This window comes from Lathyrus oleraceus, chromosome 6 (genome assembly GCF_024323335.1).
Source record: "Lathyrus oleraceus cultivar Zhongwan6 chromosome 6, CAAS_Psat_ZW6_1.0, whole genome shotgun sequence".
Taxonomy (NCBI): domain Eukaryota; kingdom Viridiplantae; phylum Streptophyta; class Magnoliopsida; order Fabales; family Fabaceae; genus Lathyrus; species Lathyrus oleraceus.
This window is the reverse complement of record NC_066584.1, coordinates 346702387-346715108: the sequence shown is the minus strand read 5'-3', so window position 1 is coordinate 346715108 and position 12722 is coordinate 346702387.

Here is a 12722-nt window from a genome sequence, read left to right as displayed (position 1 = left end):
AAGACGCGATGTCTTAGCGAGCACACATCCCCCAACCCATAGGTCAGCCGAGCTACGAAGACTCTGATTCTCATATACAGATGAGATACGTATGCAGTGGATGCGACATCCGCACGAGTCATTTCTCTTAACCTTTTTTTTAGTAAATAAACACATCAGGTAAACTCACACCCTTTAGACAAGAACCACACAAGTGGATCCCGTAGAGTACTACAGATGCGTAGGGGTGCTAATACCTTCCCTTCGCATAACCGACTCCCGAACCCAAGATTTGGTTGCGAGAACCTGTCTTGTCCTTGCCTTTTTCAGGTTTACTTCGAGCGTTTCCTTTCCCTCCTTTGGGATAAATAACGCACGGTGGCGACTCTTCTGTCATTTTCTTTCGCCGGTTGTTTTTTCGCGCACTGTATTTTTCAGGTTGCGACAGGTAGTAGTGATGTGTTGCTAGATACCGCTCACTGTTTATTATGTTAAATGCGTGATTTAATATAATTGCCAACGTCGCGAAAACCTATAGGGTCACACACAAAGGACGGATTGATGAGAGATAGAGTAACTAAGGAACACCGTAAGGTACGGTGCACTTAAGTGGGAGACGAAATATGGTAAGGTACCAAATACTTAAGTGATTTTGGGCATATTATAAGATATGGGCCAAAATACACTTAAGTGGGCTTTTTAGCTTGAAGCCCACACAAGTGGTTCTATAAATAGAACCCCTTGGGTAGAAGCATTGTCACTCCAATCCACTCAGACAGAAATTCAAGTAGATACTTGGAATTTTGTTTCCCTCTTTCTCTCACTCAAAGCCTTCATTCATAACAGCTAGCACTGCGATTGAAGGAATCCGTTCGTGTGGACTGAGTAGAGACGTTGTTATCGTTCAACGTTCGTGATCGCCCCGTGGATCTATATCAAAGGTTTTGATCATTATCAGAGATCTGCACCAAAGGTTTGAATCGCCACAAGAGGTAACGATTCTATCACTGATCATGCCCATTCGTAAGGATCACTAATTGGAGAAATTTTTAAATTCCGCTGTGCCTTGGATGGCAATTCTCCAACAGTGGTATCAGAGCCACTTACGAAACCATGAATCTGATATTTGTTTTTGTTCTGTAATAATATGATTAAAGACAGAATGAATCAAAGGTTAAATTGAGATCGATCAAGTTACATATATGTGATATATGTAATCCTTATGCAAAATACATTATATATGATATAGTGTTCTCGTTTCATTCATTCAAACCCTCGATGATTGTTTTCCTTTGAGCGATCAATGGTCGTTTGCTTCTTGATCCGACATTAGTATGGTGAAGCAATGACGTGTTGATCAATCATACTGAATTAACAATCGAGATGTGTTTGACGGTTTGAAATTGGTGCATCAGGGTTAGTGACGACATAAGGGTTGTGTTGTCAGAGAGTTATGCGATTGGGGTTTGACTGCACAAGAGTTGTGCTTTCTAAACACTTTTTCGAACAGTGTTAACCGGTTAACGCATAGGGTTAACCGGTTAACGAGAAACTGAATACAACCTTCTAAACATTTTTTGGAACAGTGTTAACCGATTAACGCATATGGTTAACCGGTTAACCCAATGCGAAATAAATTTTTTGAGATTTTCAAACAGTGTTAACCAGATAACGCATTTGGTTAACCGGTTAACGCAAGGCGGAAAACAGTTTTCCAAGAAATTTTTCAACAGTGTTAACCGGTTAACGCATATGGTTAACCGGTTAACGCAAGGCAGAAAATAATTTTCTAAAAGTTTTCAAACAGTGTTAACCGGTTAACGCATATGGTTAACCGGTTAACGCAAGGAAAAATTCACCCCGGCTAACTCTGCGTAGTGTGATCGATCGTCGAAATTTTATTTGATTTCATTAATTAAAGGAATTAATAATAATAATAATAAAGTGTTTATTATTGTCTTGTGGTGATCGGTTATGGCCTTAGTTTTCCTTTGTTTTGTTTTGGGTTTTTAAAATACGACCTGCGTGTCGTGCCTCTCTCTTAATCTCCCAAATGTAACTTCTTTTCTCATCTCACTCCCTCGTATGTAAAACGAGTTTCTTTCATGTAATGTAATGATATGAAGAAAGCAAAGAAGTTAGTGCCAAAGGAGGACAACCTTGAAGATCTTGCTTGGAGAAGCTTAGATCGTTGTAGGTTAGCTTAGGTTCTCTCATTGGCTTGGGAGAACAATTGCGCTAGGGGCCATAACTGTTTCATTTTGTATATATGTATGTTGATGCATGTGAATGTATGTTGATGCATGTGAGAGACGGTTTATATGATAAACAAGGCGGTGAGATCAGAAAAATTGCAATTCCCTCAAAATAAATATTAAGTTTTAAGCTTTCCAAGTTTTAACACTCATCAAGACTAGTATCGAATAATGTAGGTTTCGCCTACGCGAGGTGCATGTTCTATATTAGTAAGGTGCGATGGGATAATTGTAATATCCAACTGTTAAAACAATGGGTCAAACTTAACTAAACAAATTATAATTAGATTATATATATGTTTAGAAGCAAGAGTTGGGAATGATCCATTTGATGGATTGGAATAAGGAGTTATTCACCCAGCTGAAATTTTCGAGAGTTGTATGAGATACAATTGGAAGGAGTTCCTACCTAAATAACCTAGTTCTGTGTAATCCGCCTACGCGGACTTAGAACGAAGTGAAATATGGATCTCGACCCACTAGAAAATCTTCCAACGGGATTTTCCGAATCAAATGATGAGGGTCATTTGTTTTGAGTAAAATAGTGGGAGCATATTTAATTAAAGGCCTAATTGAATATGTCAATGATACTTATATTTTCATTAATCCTTATGTAGATTACCATGACAGCAAACACCTCTAACAACATCCTGCGATCAATCCTTGATAAGGAAAAATTGTCTGGGACAAATTTTCTAGATTGGCACCGAAACCTGAGGATTGTCCTCAAACATGATAAAAAGCTGTATGTCTTGGAGACACCTGTTCCTGAAGAGGAACCTCCTAGTTCTGCACCTAAGGCAGAAAGAGATGCTTATAAGAAGCATGTCGATGATGCCAATGAAACTGCTTGTCTCATGCTGGCTACCATGAACTCAGAATTGCAAAAGCAACATGAGAACATGCCAGCGTTCGATATGATCGAACACCTGAAGTTGCTCTATCAAGAGCAAGCAAGGCATGAGAGGTTTGAAGTTTCAAAAGCCCTTTTTCAAAGCAAGTTAGCTGAGGGAGCCCCTGTAGGTCCCCATGTACTCAAGATGATTGGGTATGTGGAAAACCTTGAGAGATTGGGTTTTCCCCTCGAAAAGGAACTTGCAACTGATTTGATCTTGCAATCGTTGCCAGATAGTTTCAGTCAATTTGTCCTAAATTTCAATATGATTGATATGGACAAATCTCTTCCTGAACTGCCCGCCATGTTAAGAACTGCCGAGCAGAATCTGAAGTCAAAAGGGAAGTCCATTCTGATGATCGGAAATGGAAAGAGACAGAACAAAAGGCCCACTAAGCAGAGTGATAAGGGGAAGGGCAAGGAAGTTGCCAATCCCAGACCCACTGCTGCTTTGAAGCCTAGTGGAGGCATAGCAAAAGAAGGCACCTGCTTCCATTGCGGTAAGACCGGACACTGGAAGAGGAACTGCCCAAAGTACCTAGAAGATAAGAAGAATGGAGTAGATACTTCAACTTCAGGTATTTTTGTTATTAATTTATCTACTTCTGCATCATGGGTATTAGATACTGGATGCAGTTCTCACATTTGTACAAATGTGCAGGAACTAAAAAGGAGTAGAGATTTGGCAAAAGGTGAAGTCGACCTACGAGTTGGCTATGGAGCAAAGGTTGCTTCTTTAGCCGTAGGAACTTTTGTATTGACTTTACCTAGTGGTTTAATAATTCAGTTAGAGAACTGTTATTATGTACCTGCAATTAGCAGGAATATTATTTCCATTGCTTGTTTGGACAAGTTTGGTTTTTCATTTATAATAAAGAACAATTGTTCCTCAATTTATTTGAATGATATATTCTATGTTACAGCACAAATGAACAATGGACTATATGTCCTTGATCTTGAAATGCCTATTAATAACATTAATACAAAAGGGTGAAACCTAACGAGTTAAAACCAACTAGGTAAGAATATTAAAACTCTTCGATCAGATCGAAGTGGTGAGTATTTAATCCTAGAGTTTGATGACCATCTGAAACAGTGTGGAATCCTATCCCAACTTACTCCTCCTGGCACATCCCAATGGAAGGGTGTATCTGAGAGAAGAAATCCAACCCTGTTGGACATGGTCCGATCCATGATGAGTCACACTAATCTTCCAAACCCCTTTTGAGGACATACACCATTGACATTAACTTACACACTTAACCGTGTTCCATCCAAAAGGTTGAAAAGACACCATATGAGATATGGAGTGGTAAGAGCCCACATATGTCTTACATGAAGATTTGGGGTTGCGAAGTTTATGTGAAACGACAAATTTCAACTAAGCTTGAGCCCAAATCTGACAAATGCTTATTTGTCGGGTATCCTAAAGAAACAAGAGGATATTATTTCTACAATCCTTTTGAGGGCAAAATGTTTGTCGCTAGAACTTGAGTTTTCCTAGAAAGGGATTTTATTTCCAAAGGAATCAGTGGTAGGAAAGTAGAACTTGAAGAAATTCAAGAATCACAAAGTATCGATACACCTATGGAGGAATTAGAGCAGGAAACACAAGTAGTTGTGTAAGAGAAACCTACTCAAGTAGAACAAGATCAGCGTAGGTCAGGCAGGATACGTCACCTACCTGAGATATGTGGATATCTGATCAAGGTGATGTATTACTCATGGATCAAGATGAGCCTATGACCTACTCATGGAATCTTCGTTCTGATGAAACAGTAAAACTGTATGGATTCATCAAGAACGAAGATGAGCCTTATGTCTACAAGAAGGTTAGTGGGAGCATGGTCGTATTCCTGGTATTATATGTAGATGACATATTACTCATTGGAATCGATATCCCTGCCCTGCAACAAGTAAAGTCTTGGTTGGGGAAATGCTTTTCTATGAAGGACCTAGGTGAAGCAGCCTATATGTTAGGAATCAGAATCTATAGAGATAGATCACAAAACTGCTTAAGTCAGAGTACATACATAGACAAAGTGTTGAGACGCTTTAATATGAATGATTCCAATCTGGTTATGTGTTTTGCTTAAATGGTGGCACTGTGAGCTTGAAAAGTTCAACACAAGATGCAGTTGCTGATTCTACAACTGAGGCCGAGTATATTGCTGCCTTAAGTGCAGCAAAGGAAGTTCTTTGGATCAATAAACTTGGCATAGTCCCTAGCATTGTGGATACCATTGGTCTCTATTATGATAACAATGGTGTTATCGCACAAGCTAAGGAGCCTAGATCTCACCAACGATCCAAACACATACTTAGGCGTTGTGCAAAAATATGTAAAGTACCTACACTTGACAATATAGTTGACCCACTGACAAAGCCTCTTGCGCAGCAGAAGCATGATGGCCAGACTAGATCAATGGGCATACGGGGTATGCCTGATTGGCTCTAGTGCTAGTGGGAGATTGTTGGTGTAAGCCCTAGAGGCCAATACTTTTGGTACTTGTATCGAATTATTTATTAATAATAAAAGGCATTTTCTTTATTATGGTTGTTTAATAAAGTCCCTAGAATAGATAGTCCGTTTAATGTATTAAGTGTGACTTAATCATGAGAACACATTAAACATAATGGCACTGTTCTTAAAGTATCCGTAGTCGAGCCCAATATTGAACTGGACAAGGGTGACACGGTCTATACCTTGTGTTCAATATAGACATAAGGGCAAAGGGGTAATTATACACATAATTATTATCACGGGAGGTTTTGTCAGATCACATGACATTTTCTTGACTTGGGTAGCAGTGATGTGTTGCTAGATACCGCTCACTGTTTATTATGTTAAATGCGTGATTTAATATAATTGCCAATGCCGCGAAAACCTATAGGGTCACACACAAAGGACGGATTGATGAGAGATAGAGTAACTAAGGAACACCGTAAGGTACGGTGCACTTAAGTGGGAGACGAAATATGGTAAGGTACCAAATACTTAAGTGATTTTGGGCATATTATAAGATATGGGCCAAAATACACTTAAGTGGGATTTTTAGCTTGAAGCCTACACAAGTGGTTCTATAAATAGAACCCCTTGGGTAGAAGCATTGTCACTCCAATCCACTCAGACAGAAATTCAAGTAGAGACTTGGAATTTGGTTTCCCTTTTTCTCTCACTCAAAGCCTTCATTCATAACAGCTAGCACTGCGATTGAAGGAATTCGTTCGTGTGGACTGAGTAGAGACGTTATCATCGTTCAACGTTCGTGATCGCCCCGTAGATCTGTATCAAAGGTTTTGATCATTATCAGAGATCTGCACCAAAGGTTTGAATCGCCACAAGAGGTAACGATTCTATCACTGATCATGCCCATTCGTAAGGATCACTAAATGGAGAAATTTTTCAATTCCGCTGCGCCTTGGATGGAAATTCTCCAACAATGGATCCCCTAACAACAGTGTCAAAAGAAGTCCTTATCTGAGCCTTCTCGAGGACAAGTTGATCTACAATTTTCTTCCAAGCACCAGAAGGCTGAGGCATACTAAAGGAAGATAAAACCTATGGTTCTCTCTATCTCTTCACTGCTCGGTATTCAAGAATCTCAATAAGTGCATCTTTATCCTTAGACTCAAGATGTAACTCCTCATGCTTTCGGCTCAAAGCATGAAACCGCTATACCCATATATCCTTCTCTTGCTTCATCTTGGCGAGTGCATCTTACAACTCCTCTACATCTTGGTTAGGGAGAGCTATTGGCTCAACCACAACCATAGACATAGGTCTCTCACAAGCATATGGCATCTTCAACTCCAAAGCTCTCTTCTTCACCCAAGTAGTGTAAGCTTCCAAAGCTACACAGTTGCGCGGACCAAGCTCGGATCTTCCTTTCCTATCCATATTATTCCAGGCGTCTATCATCTTTTGCTTCAAAAGTAGGGGATCTTTACCCTTTTGAGAGAAAAGACCTTCTAACTAAGTGTTATTAGGTTTGTCTCGCAAGGGGAACCCAAGTTGACGACGAGCCAAAGCAGGGTTGTAGTTAATTCTTTCTTGTTTACCAATGAGAGGCACATTAGAGAATTCACCACAACAATCAATAATATCCAAGCTACTCAATGAAGAATCATACCAAACTATATCATTATTAGTGAGAGAAATAAGTCTCTGAGACCACCTTAGACAATGTTTGTTCAACACAAAAGCAGGCGTCTGAGGCAAGTGCAAAATAAATCACTTATACAGAAGAGAGACACAACACACAATCGTTCCACGATCTTTAGAATTTCTTAGTTGCAAAGAGAAATACATATCACCCAACAAAGTAGGCACACGATTCCCAATCAAGAAAATTCTAATGGCGTTAACATCACCAAAACCGTCAATGTTAGGGCACAAAGTCAAACCATAGATAAGCAACATAAAGTTAGCTTCAAAAGCATCCACACTATCGGCTTGAGAAAAGGAAGTATCTTCCTTGATGAGGAATTCAGAAGTCAACCCAAACATTCCTCCTCTCTTCACCCAATGATCCTCAATCTCAAACTTCTTCAAATGAAGAGCTTCAACTATAATATGAGATTTGGGAATCTTCTTCAATCCATTAAAAGGTACCTTGTCAGATACGCGTATACCAAAAAGATGGGCATACTCCTCCAACGTAGGCATAAGTTGATGTAGCGGTAAATCTATGACCATTAAGCTACGGATAAACTTAACGTCTATAAAACCAAAGTCGTCATCGCGCTTTTATTGTTTCCAAACTAATAAAATTCCAAGGATTACAGGTAAGGGGGTTGGTTTCACAAAGGGAAGGTGTTAGCACCCAAAGTGTCCTAGGTACTCATAGGGAGCCCTTTTTTGTGTGCATATGTGTTTTTGGTATAAAATGATATTTGCAATAAATAATGTGGAGGGATGAGAAAATAATTCATTAATTATATTTTTGTGTTTGACAAGACCTTCGGACTTGTGCCTACGTACCAACATAAAATGAGGGATCAAAACCTCGTAGTTCGTGGTATCGATTTCAAAGTCAATTAATTGCTTTTAACAAAATTTTAAGTTTGAAAGTCACACAAAGGGGCCTAAAAGGTTTGAATGAGTGTTGGTTGTTTTTGGATTTTGAAATTTTAAGTCAATATGATTAGATTCATTTACAAGTTTGATTTAAGAAAAGAGTTGAAAATGCAATGGCATAAGGCCAAGGTTTCTAATTTTCAATCAAGTCTAAGTTTAGAAATCACAAACAAAGAAGATTTTTTAAAAGGAGGGAGAGATTTGAAATTTAAGAAGTGAGGAGGAGATGAAGAGACTAATCCTAAGCAAAAATTTAAAATTTAAGAGTTGAAAAGATCTGACCAATGGGATACAATCCAATAGACAAGAATATCATATAGAAACCCAAATTTCCCTTGGATTTTAGAATCAAGCAATACCAATACACAAATAGCAAGATGAAGAGCAAGGAATCAAATAAAGATAGTCACATCCAAGCTTAGCAACTCCATGATCTTCTTCCTAATCTCCCATGTATCAGATGAATTCAGAAATAGGCATTAGACATAGGTTCAAAGTAATAGTTTCATTAAATTCATGTTACAGATGAACTCAAATGGATCTTCAATATTTGCATCAGATGAAAGTTCACTTCACAAGCATTTGGTTTCATGGTAATTGGTATTGGCCAAGTACTTTTTGCATATGGAGTGTTTCCTAATTCTAAGTCCAATGTCTCAGATCAAATCCAACAGTCCACACAAATGTATTTTAGTGTTTTTGTTGTTATTATGTACATTATGGTCAAAGGACCACAAACACAAACAAGTATATACAATCACAATATAATCACAGAGTATGGTGCAAGTGAGCAAAGTTAAAATGGCATGAAAATAAAGAAGTTAAATGGTATAACTAATGGCAAATGAATAAAGACTTGAATTTAAAGTGCATAAAAGTAAATAGCTTGAATTAAATGTTAGCTGTTAGTTGGTTTGAAATTAGTATTGCTTTTGCTTTTCAATTGTTTATGTCATTCTTTGGAGAACACTCAACCCACAATTCACAAGCATGGATCTTTGAACCAAGACATCTTCCAAAGGAAGGAAAAAAGGCCAAGTTTCCACACAATACCATGAAAGAGGGGAGACTTACAATCTCCATTACTAGAATGCTATTCCTTTTTGTGTCAAAATTTAGTGCTATGTTAAGAAATCATAATTGGACATATGTAGAAGTCACAAATATTTGAGGTCGGGCAATAGAAATTTTAGTGTTAATGTATGTTACAGATATGGTATTATGAACCATACTCCTAAAACATACCACACTTAAAAGAAAATGCAAAAGGGGTGGACCTAATCTCATTCATACTTATGTTGATTTTACAATCAACTAGCCTTAGGATATAGAGATATCATAGGTCTATGAAATGAATGAGAAGAGAATGGGATTGAAATGAAGGGGGGGGGATGGAATCAACACAAATTGGTCAAAGGAGGACTTTTATCAAATTAAAATCATTCGTTCATTTTGGGAGATGAAATGTACATTTCATCAATCCTCTAAATCCAATGATTTTAATTCAACAAAATCTAATCAACCTTGACCAAGGCCCAACAACACAAGTCAAACTCAACAAGTCAATATCAAAATCTCAACACAATTTATTTTGCAATTAAACAATTAAAATCAATTAAAAATGCATTAAATTAAATAATGGTTGGTCAAAATCCTAAAACCTCATCAAAACACCAAATAAATGGCCATGAGATTTATCATAGGTCAAACAAGGTCAAAGGACCTTGGAGAAAAAATTTCCTTAATTTTGGAAACTTAAAATGAAAATAAGTCAAATAAAATGAAAATTAGAAAATGCTAAAAAACGTGGACCACTTGATCTCCCTCATTAATTGAGGTGGCAAACCAAGTGGATCTCCGTGTGCGTTCCATGATGGACTCTAGTCAAAGTGATGTACAAGTGCCAATCAAAACCAACACGTGAGATTAATACAAAATGAGAGTGTAAGACCCCAGTTTTTACCCTAAGATCCCTCATGCATTAGCATTGGGATCATACCTTGACATTATCCTTCCCCCTCTTTCATTGGGTTTGTTTTTGGAGAGATCACCAAGCACCATGTGATTGTATCATACTTGTATATTATCATTTTACTAACCAAAATACAAAAATATGTCTTTGCATTTGCCTAACTCTTTTGTAGGTAAGGCATGATCCCATTGATTTATCAAGTTCATATATGAGTTCCATTTATTCCCGCATGTCATATTGATCATGTTTTTCTTCAAGAGATTCGAGGTGATTTTCCTTGGAAATCCTAGATTGTTTGAGTATCTTGAGTAACTTCTCTAACAAGCTATGTCACCAATTGATCAAATTTCTTAAGGGACACTTCAAAACTCGCCATCTTATGCATACATGATCTACCATGCTGAAACATTATAGGTCATTTTGTCTAAACCTTAATTTCAAAGTCAACTTCACAAGGCCATACCTTGCTCAATATTTATGACATTGTAATACCTTAATTTTGATCCTAAGATCCCTCATGGCATCATAACATCATAACATTGACATTGCCTCAAGGATCATAAGCAGCTTGGCTCCTTACCTTTGGGTGGGACCTCTTATGAGTGGTTTGAAGATCACCAAACATGCTTGAATTGTATACCATTACTTTTCCTCATTTTATTAACTAACCAAAAGCCCAAAAAGGTGTCACTAACATCTTTTGTTTGTGGCTTGAGTAGTCACAAGGTCTAAAAGCTTCTAGGAGATCCTATGTGCATTGATATGGCCAAGAAAAGATAAAGGCAAGCATGGCTATGGCTCCCAAAGCTCTCATTCATCAAATATGCCTCCCACGCATCTCAATTCATCATTTGGATCAAAGTAAATCAGAGGGTTTGAGGCTTGTTCCCCAAGGAAACCCTAGTTCATATGTCCATCAACTGTGCCTTGCTCATGAAGCAACCTCAACCCATGGTCAAATACAATCAAGGGAAGTTAGTTAATTAATAATTTCATGCATATTTGAACTTATTTGAGTATCCTCAATCATCAATTCATCAAGATATGCGTTTTGGACTTGAGAAGTTGATCAGTCAATTCATCTAACTATTTAGAAATACACAGAGACCTAACTCTCTATGTGTTTGTCAAATGGAGATGACCCCAAGAGAAACAATGTTATTAAGGACCATATGAACAACTTTAATGTTCATCAAAAATTTATTTGAAGCTTGGAAGGTCATCATCCATTCCAAGACATTATAGGTCATTTTGACTGAAATCCTAATTTTGGGTCAACTTACCAAGGACATAACTCATTCATTTTTCATGATTTGGAGGTGAGACAAAGTGAATTGGAAAGCTTAAGGTGTCTACTTCAAATTTTATGTTGAGCAAAATTACAAAATATTAAAATAAATACATGTGATAATGCAAAACATTATAAGTCACTTTGGACCAAATGCATTGAAATGTGAAAAAGTCCAACTTCAAGTGCCCAGAAATTCTTCATCAAAAACCCAAATGATGCAAATTGTAAGTCCAAATTGATTTCCTTGAAAAGATCTACAACTTTCATGTTTAAGGTTTTATGATTTGGAGCTTGCATCATTGATACAGAAGGTCTTGAACTTTGGCCAATTTTGGAAATTTCACATATGCATGTTTTGCACCCTACACTTCAAGTTCAATTTTCATTAATTTCCAAGGCTCAAATGGAGTTTTGATCAACATGACATTTGTTCCTTATGCAAGAAGCTTTCCAACCATTACTCATAAGGTTGCATTTTAATTTTGGACATGGTATTTTCGAAGGCTTGAACATTATGGAACATTTTGGAAAAATCAATTAATTTGCAATGCATGAACCAATGTTACATAAGCTGCACGTCCAATTTGCTTCTAATATGCATCACCTGCCAAGGAATTGTGAATCCAAGCTCTGCAATTCAGAGGTTTACTTCTGATTTTAATTTCTTCGAATCAACTCATATATTGCTTGTTTCTTGTTGTTGTTGTGTTGTCTGAAGTCCTCTTCATAGAGGCAATCATTTCATGCTTTGAATTTTCAAAATCCAGAATGTTTTAGTTGAACTCCATGAAATTCAACCTCTTATTTCTCTCTACATAGGAATCTAGAGTGGATTTGGTTGGTACAGGGGTGATGTACATCACCCCATCTTTCGTTTGGTACCTGGATTGTGGCTTTTCGTCCACATTTATTTCTCTGTAATTTTTGGACTTCGCTGGAGCTGACCGGAGAAGACGGTGGCGCTGGCCACCATCTGGTCTCCAGATTAAATCATGACCGTGTATTTCCATTTCCAGATTTGATCTAGGCCCTTCAATGTTATGACCTAATTAATGACTAGGTGTGGTTGCATTGACTGAAGCGTTTGATAGGCGCGCATGTGTGATCCGTGTGATCTGCCAGCTCATTTAATGAGCTTCGTCCAACGCTTCTCCTTTTTTTGCTATTTTAAATTCTGATTTCTATTTTCTTTTATTTCTTTTGATTCCATTTTATTTCTAAAATTCATATCTCTCTCATTATTGGTCCAA